Source organism: Pelmatolapia mariae, linkage group LG12 (assembly GCF_036321145.2).
Source record: "Pelmatolapia mariae isolate MD_Pm_ZW linkage group LG12, Pm_UMD_F_2, whole genome shotgun sequence".
Lineage (NCBI taxonomy): Eukaryota > Metazoa > Chordata > Actinopteri > Cichliformes > Cichlidae > Pelmatolapia > Pelmatolapia mariae.
In genome coordinates, this window is record NC_086237.1 from 15,739,427 (window position 1) to 15,747,012 (window position 7,586).

The window sequence follows — 7,586 nt, forward strand, 5'->3', positions numbered from 1 at the left end:
GTTTTAATTATCTTCTGTTGAGGAAGAAAAACTTATCCTAGAACTCATAAAACAAACTTTAACTTTGGGGACCATACTGAGAAAATCCTCCCTTTAATGAGGCAAGAAGAATTCAGCCATTAAACTTTGAGTGTTTGAGCTGAATCTTGCTATATCATTATTCCTTTTTGGTGATCTCAGTCCAGACCTTCATTTAATCTGAATTTTTTACATTTAAAAAAGCAGTTTTATATTTCAATCAGGAAGGGGTCAAATCTAACAGGATATACACAGGGATAACAAATTAGAGTCCGACCAATACAAAATTAATCACAATTATTATATTGTTGCAAAAACAATACTTCTGTACTGATAAGAGTGATCTCTTCCAGAATGATAATATCCCCATCTACAGGCCATGATGGGTCATGATAGATCATCAGCTTCACAGTGGCCAGATCTCAACCATCCCTTCAGTAGAGAGTCAATGCCAACACAGTAAAGCTGTTCTAACACCACGTGATGGCCCAACACCAAGAAACTTCCTGCTTTTTTTTTTTTAATTTGTCCCCCATCTGCAACATAAAATTTGCTTTGGACAAAATATGCTTTAAATCAAGAATCTTTCAGCGCTGTAATCAAAACCAGGAAGTCATATGAATCATAGATTCTTCACTTTGGAAAACAGGAAATCTCCAGTAAATAGCCGTTGCCTGAGGTAATACCTCAGCTGCTCTGTAGATGGAGCAGGATTTAGCCCGTTTTTAAAAAGATCCACTCGCGGATCATCTCTAAAGTCCTCGCTGCTGGGTAACGGTGCTCTCTTAGCGTCATTAATCTCAGATGTTGAGCTGCTGGTCATAACTGACAAAACCCAAATCGCACTGGGCAGCTCGAACTTTACAGGAGAGATGTTTATATTAGCCCTCCCACATCGTACACCGTTTCTCCTGAAACCTATGATGTGCTCATCTGGAATACAGAGCCCGTTTCTTTGCTGTTCATTTCCCCGAAATGAGTAATAGAGAAGGTCAAGGAAAGCTGGCCTGAGCTGTACCGGGGGAAGCGTGTTTGTTGATGCTTCAGTGTTGTGTGTGTGTGCAGTTGCCTCAGGTTGTTTTCTATGATGTGCTCATTAGCCGTGACTGCATGTTAGGAATAACTAGTGAGTACAAAGCTGATGTCGTTTGTGAAGATTTAGTACTTGTTGCAACATTTACAAGAGAATTGATCTGCTGAAATAATGTTGGAGCACTCTGTTAAAGCCAAAATCTGTCATGTAGCAATACTAACATTACTATTATGTAAAAATGTTTCCTTTATAAAAAACATGCAGGTCTGTGAATACTGTCCCATTATGTTCCATGCTGCTTGAGTTTCTAAACAAACACGCATTAAACTTAATTCTTTTTGACTATGGTGCATGCCAGGCTAATTAAAACCATCTGTGCCGAGTCTTTAATATTTCTGAAGCATGGGCAATAACTAAATCAGTGCTACCACTGGAATTTTTAACAGATATGTGTAAATAGAACGAGCAGTAGTAGCAAATAATTAAAAATAGCTTTAAAATGAGAAAAAATTACATTTCCTTCTCCCATTTCTTTCAGAGAAAAAAACAGCAGGACTGCACACAAACTTGGAAGCTTATCCTTCATTAAGTATCACTAATTCCCTGTAACCCATGTAAAAAAAATGAAATAAAAAAAGCGCTGTAAGGCAGACTGAAGGCTGTTTTCCCCTTTTCTATAAAACACAAAGTATTAGTGGGAATGAATGCTTAAGGCTGAGCGATGGCTACCAGTACCATCTCCCCTACTGCTTTACACAGTCAGGATGTCAGGAGAAATGGGGACTTGCTGTGCTCCACTCGCTAATGAGCACAACACTGCTGCCTATTAGTAGGTATAAGCAATGAAGCTCGGAGCATAACCATAATTAACAAATTAAACCTGCAAACAAAAGAATTCTTCGAGTCAAACTCTTGTCAAACATTTCACTTTGTCCTAGATTCTGCTTCACGCACAAATCAGCCGCTCATTAATCACTCAGAAAACTTTCACATCCTGAAAAATATTTAAAAAGACCAAAAAAAAGGGCTGAAGTAGTCCGTATTTTAAACAAAAATGACAGTGTGTAATATGAAGGGTTTAGCTCATGATGAACTCACAAAGAATTATTATTCAACTCTCAAGCTCCCTGCAGAGCTTTTCTTTTGAGTCTTTAAGCTCTCTTTTCCAGATGCAGGCAGCTGGTTTTATTCAAAAAAATACAATGATAAATGTATTTCAAACTACCTGTTGAGCATCAGTATACTGAGAAAGTTAGCATCTGGTGAACACACTGGAATATTTAGCTGATAAAGAGATTTTCTCAGAAGTCAGTGGAATAAAAACGCAGTTAATAGGAGGATGAATGTCAGATATTAAAACCACTGACGTGAGAAATAAGGAGTATTGATCGTCTTCTTATGGGGCAGTCTCTCTGGATTTCTTGTGGATGTTACTTATATGTGTGCCACAAAAATAAACTCATTTTCAAACTTTGCTATAAAACAAAGGAGGAATGGCTCCAGACACCACAGGACACAGGAGGGTCCTCATCAGTGCACCGGTGGTAAAAGAACTGTTTTGCAGGGATGAGGGAGCGCTACACAATACTAGACAAGTGGTTTTAATATTTCACATTTCTCGCCATCTGTAGGGTGTGCGAGCAAGCACTGGTTTGATAATACATTTTTTTATAAGCTGATAATGTGTCAATGCTGTGTTTTTATATCTAGTTCAACTGTCCAGAAACGGCAACAAAAGAGTTAAGGCAATAATATGTTACCATTTTACCTCCAAATATTACACTCAAAGTACTTTTTATGGTACACTGACTGAGCCAGCTTTAGCTCCATGGACAATAAATTAGACTTTCTCTGGCTAAGACTGAAAGCAGATAAGGAATTGTTGCTTTCTTCTGACCAAAACTTGGCTCAATAAAAACTTGCCAGATTCAGCTTTTCAACTTGGTCCTTCTTTTGTGAGCAGACAGAGACTCTGAAAAGTTTTACAAATGATATCAGGGAATAACAGAAGAGGCTGACCAGTATATGTTTATATTGTTGAACTTCCTTAATGTTTGGCTTTTTTTCAGCAAAGTTAACGACTTGCAAAATTGCTGTTTTGTATTCAGTATTTGTATTCATGATTTTGTGTTTAATTCGTGAGCAGCTTCACGACTCAAACCTAAATTTAATGCAATTCATGTAGCCTTGAAGAGTCTAACATTCATAATTAAAGGTAGCGCGTGTAAAATCTCACCACTAGATGGCAGTAGATTACAGATTGCAGTCAACTGAACTCTGTTTTCTTACCTGTGAGTTATCTCCTTGTCTTGTTTTCTTTTGCAGGTTACCGCGTATGTGGCCGTTCCCTCGCCACAAACTTAATACGCACTTAGATGGAACGGCCATGTCCATCTCGGCCACTGTGTTTAAGATGATGGGACAACATCTCGGTTTCCACAGATTTGTTCCTGTGTATTCTTAAAACCTGGATTCACCTTAAAATGAATGGGAATCCACCCCCCACCCCTTTCAGCCTCTGACCCCCTGAATGGCCCACTGAATGACCAAATAAATGAAAGACCCACTGAACGACCCATTGAACTGAATTTGTTGGTGAAAAATGTTTGTTATGTTAATTTAAGAGCTGTTAAAACTGACTGGTCTATTGTGACCGGGAACTCTAAAGTAAGGGGGGTCGGGGTCCACAAAATTCTACATTTATACATTTAATCCTTGCACGATATCATTTTTTCTTTTCAATAACCTCAAAAAACAGCTAAATATACCTTGAAAGTAACTTTGAATTGTTTAACATTGGTAATTGAAGGAAAAACTCAAGAATTTGCAAGAAAAGCATGGCTGATTCTGTGTGTGTTGAAAGAGCTTGTATCCATTAAAGTTGGTGCAAGAAGTTTTCCAGACATTTTTTTTTTTTTTTTTTTGCTTTTTCAATGACACCCTTTTATTTAACATCAGACACAACTGGAATCCAAACCAGTAAGGAATATGACTAATGTCCCACATTCATATGGTCACCAGCATCTGTGGAGAGACTGAGTAATACTATGAAGTGGCGACTGAACTACTGGTAAAAGCGTAATGGAGAATGTCCATGAGCAAAAGTGTAGTCTGAGCCAATTCACCAAACACTGAGTATTGCTTGCATATTCATCATTATTGTTAGACATCTTAAAATGTAAAGTTTAGAGCAGATTGTCTGGCACCGAATCAGTGCATGAAGTTGAAACAGAGGATGAGGGTCACCGAAAGCCCAACTAATGCAAATGTAATCATGCTGCACACTGCAGTAACTGTGTGAATATAAAGATGCTGGCAACATGCTTGAGAGCCATTAATGCATTTTGTTAGCACATACTTTGTCAGCATAGCACTCAAGTGTGGAGACCAATTTATGAAATTGAAATCTATTTTCCATTTTAAGTTTCTTGCTCCATATAGCTGTACTGCCAATAAATGTGATAATCAACATACATACGCAGTATAGTATTAACCAGAACATTACCCTGTGCCCTCCTGGAAACCACTTGTGCACAGATGAAAAGCATGACATGGCAATATTTACTTGTTGTCATAGCAGCAGATGAGCATACATACATAAAAAAAGAAAATCTTTATAAAAGTAAGCCAGAGGAAAATAGGTAAGTGTGGAATAATGCAGACATGGTCCATAAATAATAATTTGGGTAATTTTGTATTTAAAAGGTTATTTATAATGCACGTGCACTCACACATTTTAGCTTATTTTTTGTGGTGCTGAGTGAACTTTCTCTCACTAAGGCAGTTGTTAAAAAGGATAAAATGTTTATTTATTTATTTATTTATATGTTTATTTTTTTGCATGGAAAAAGGGCTAATCATGATCAGAGGCTGATATCTCGGGCAGACGTGTCAGACGTGTCCACGAGCTCACGCCGACCTGCATTACAAAGTCTGCACCAGCGAAGCCCTCAAAGCCATCTCTCCTCTCGCTGGGGCAATAAAACACAAACGCTGTGTGGCATATTCGTTGACATCATTCTTTTCAACTAGCTTGACAATATTTCCTGCACACGTCAGTGAACAGCTTGCCAAGAACATTAGTAAGTTTTGAACTGGTCTTTACCTTTTACAGCGCTGTATAAGACATCACGTGGCTCTCTGTAGAATAGCCAGTGATATCATTACTGGGACACTCTTCCAGCCACCCACAGCGCTCCTCCAACACATGCAACAGAGACATCAGCTTGTCTTGATCTAGGCTAACACCTTCATGTGTTCTAAGCATGTTGGCTGGAATCTAGCTGTTGGTTGACTGAATGTGTCTGGTAGAGATTTAATGCGAGCCAGACACTGACTTCATCCCCACAGAGTTCACCACAGTAGTTCCATCCATCCTGCTACCCAATCTGCCAGCCAAGCCCTGCTTCCTTTCATTACTCCACGGGACTGCAGATGGGAGCGGGAGTGGGGGGGGCGTTGTACCAAATCAAACATTTTGTTGCTACAGAAGGAAATAGGAATAAAGACCACCACATACACACTCTTACACAAATGTCTCAAAGGCTACTGTTTTGGGTTCGATTCGACATTTAATGTCATTCACATCAGTCCTGGCATTATAGCAGGACATCAGACGCCAGATTTTCTTCTTCCTCACATTCACATTTCTTCCTAGAAAAAAGACTTTCCAGGCTCAATTGAATAAAACTCTTATATAACCACTTGCACAAAGAGGTCCAAGCAAAATAAAGCAACGCAGCACACCACTAAGAGTAGTAACGTGCACGAGCTGAATTTTGTTGTTTTAATTGCACATAATTCAGTAACCGCTATAACTACATAATTATAGAGAATTACACAAAGACATTGAGACTTATAAAGCTGCTATAATCAATATAGTAATAAATGATGTAACTGCTGTAACTCACTGTGAGAAATCCAGTGATAATTATGAGCCTATTCTCTACAGCCTTTCAGCTCAGCTGTTCCAGCTCAACCACACCACTCTCATTAATGCCACATTCAGCAACAGCAGGCAACAATCAGACTTTTAACAACAGAACTCTTGTCATGATAAATCGAGTACTTAGATAGCCAGGTATGCCCCTCGATAGTGAGCAGAGAGAAAAGGCTCTGCTGTCTGTAGATATCTAGTTTAAAGCTCCAGATAAAAAGACTTTTATTTTACTTGCAACCCCCGCCAGTTTAAATAGTTGGCGGCACAAGCACTCTTTGCTCCCTCAGGATATTTTGTGTCTGCACCATTAGTGAGGTCAGACCCACAGTTGTTACCTAATCACTCTGCTTAGATCTACAGCCCTGACAGGATAGGTAATTGTCAATCTTGCTCCAGCAATGACTTTTAGACACACCCCATGCTGTGTAGGACTGATACTAAAGAAGTGCTTTACAGCCTAAAGCAAGAGGCAGTAACGCTGAGATGAACACCCGAGGCTATAGAAGCCATCTAACCCCCCCCTCAGTCCCAGCCCTGCAACAACTCACATGCTACATGCAAGTTTTGGTGTTTTGGTTACAGAAATATAGTTGCTTAGACATGTGACTGCAAATCAAGATTTACTCCCTGAGTAAGACATAACACATATGTTTTGTTAATTTTACAAAATATATTCCATATTGCTATAATATATAATATACTTTACCAATATGAGCATAGGTCAGTTCAATTCAGCTTTACTTATATTGCACCAAATCACAACAACAGTTGCCTTGGCGACCTTTATATCATAAAGGCGAAGATGCTACAATATTAGAAAGAAGCCCCATCAATCAGACGACCCTCTGTGAGCAGGCACTTGGAGACAGTGAGGAGGAAAAACTCCCTCGTTATCAACCAGATGCCCCTCTGCTCCATGCCTGTAATCACACACTTGTGAAATGACTTTTTAAAAGGTCACGCTGTTCATTTTAGGTGTTTTTGACATCTGGTCGCCAGTCTGTAGACACTTGGTGCTTTCCAACTTCAGAGTTGACTTTATTACACATATTCAGCGCAATCAACACCAGCAAGCTGCAGCTGGCAGAGTGCGACACTCCATTCATTTCATCTACAGCCTGGAACGGGACGAAATGGAAATATCAACATTATAAATAGCTTTGCAACAAAGAGGTTCAGGATAAGCCAAAAGTCTTCCGTTCAGCGTCTATGGGGAAAAAGCGGTTATGACTCTGAACAACCGGTTGCATAATGATTTGAAAAAGCTACTCTCATATTTTAGACGGTACTAACACTGCTTTTAAATCATTTAGTTAAGTAAGAGCTGAACATGTGTCGCCGTGCTTTAAAAAGAACTAATGAAGTCTTTAAGGACTCTTCTTAAGCAGCAACAGTTGCAGCCATAACTGGTCATTTCCTGCCTCTGATGAGAAGTCAGACACTACATAGACCATCAGCAAATCTGTGAAGGGAGCATAGAGTAAATTACGGGGTGACATCACTGGATACACCCCCCCTATATAACTGCAAACAGAATTACCTCATAAGAAAAGAATGGGCCTTATATGGTTCCAATAAAGACACGCTATACCACAT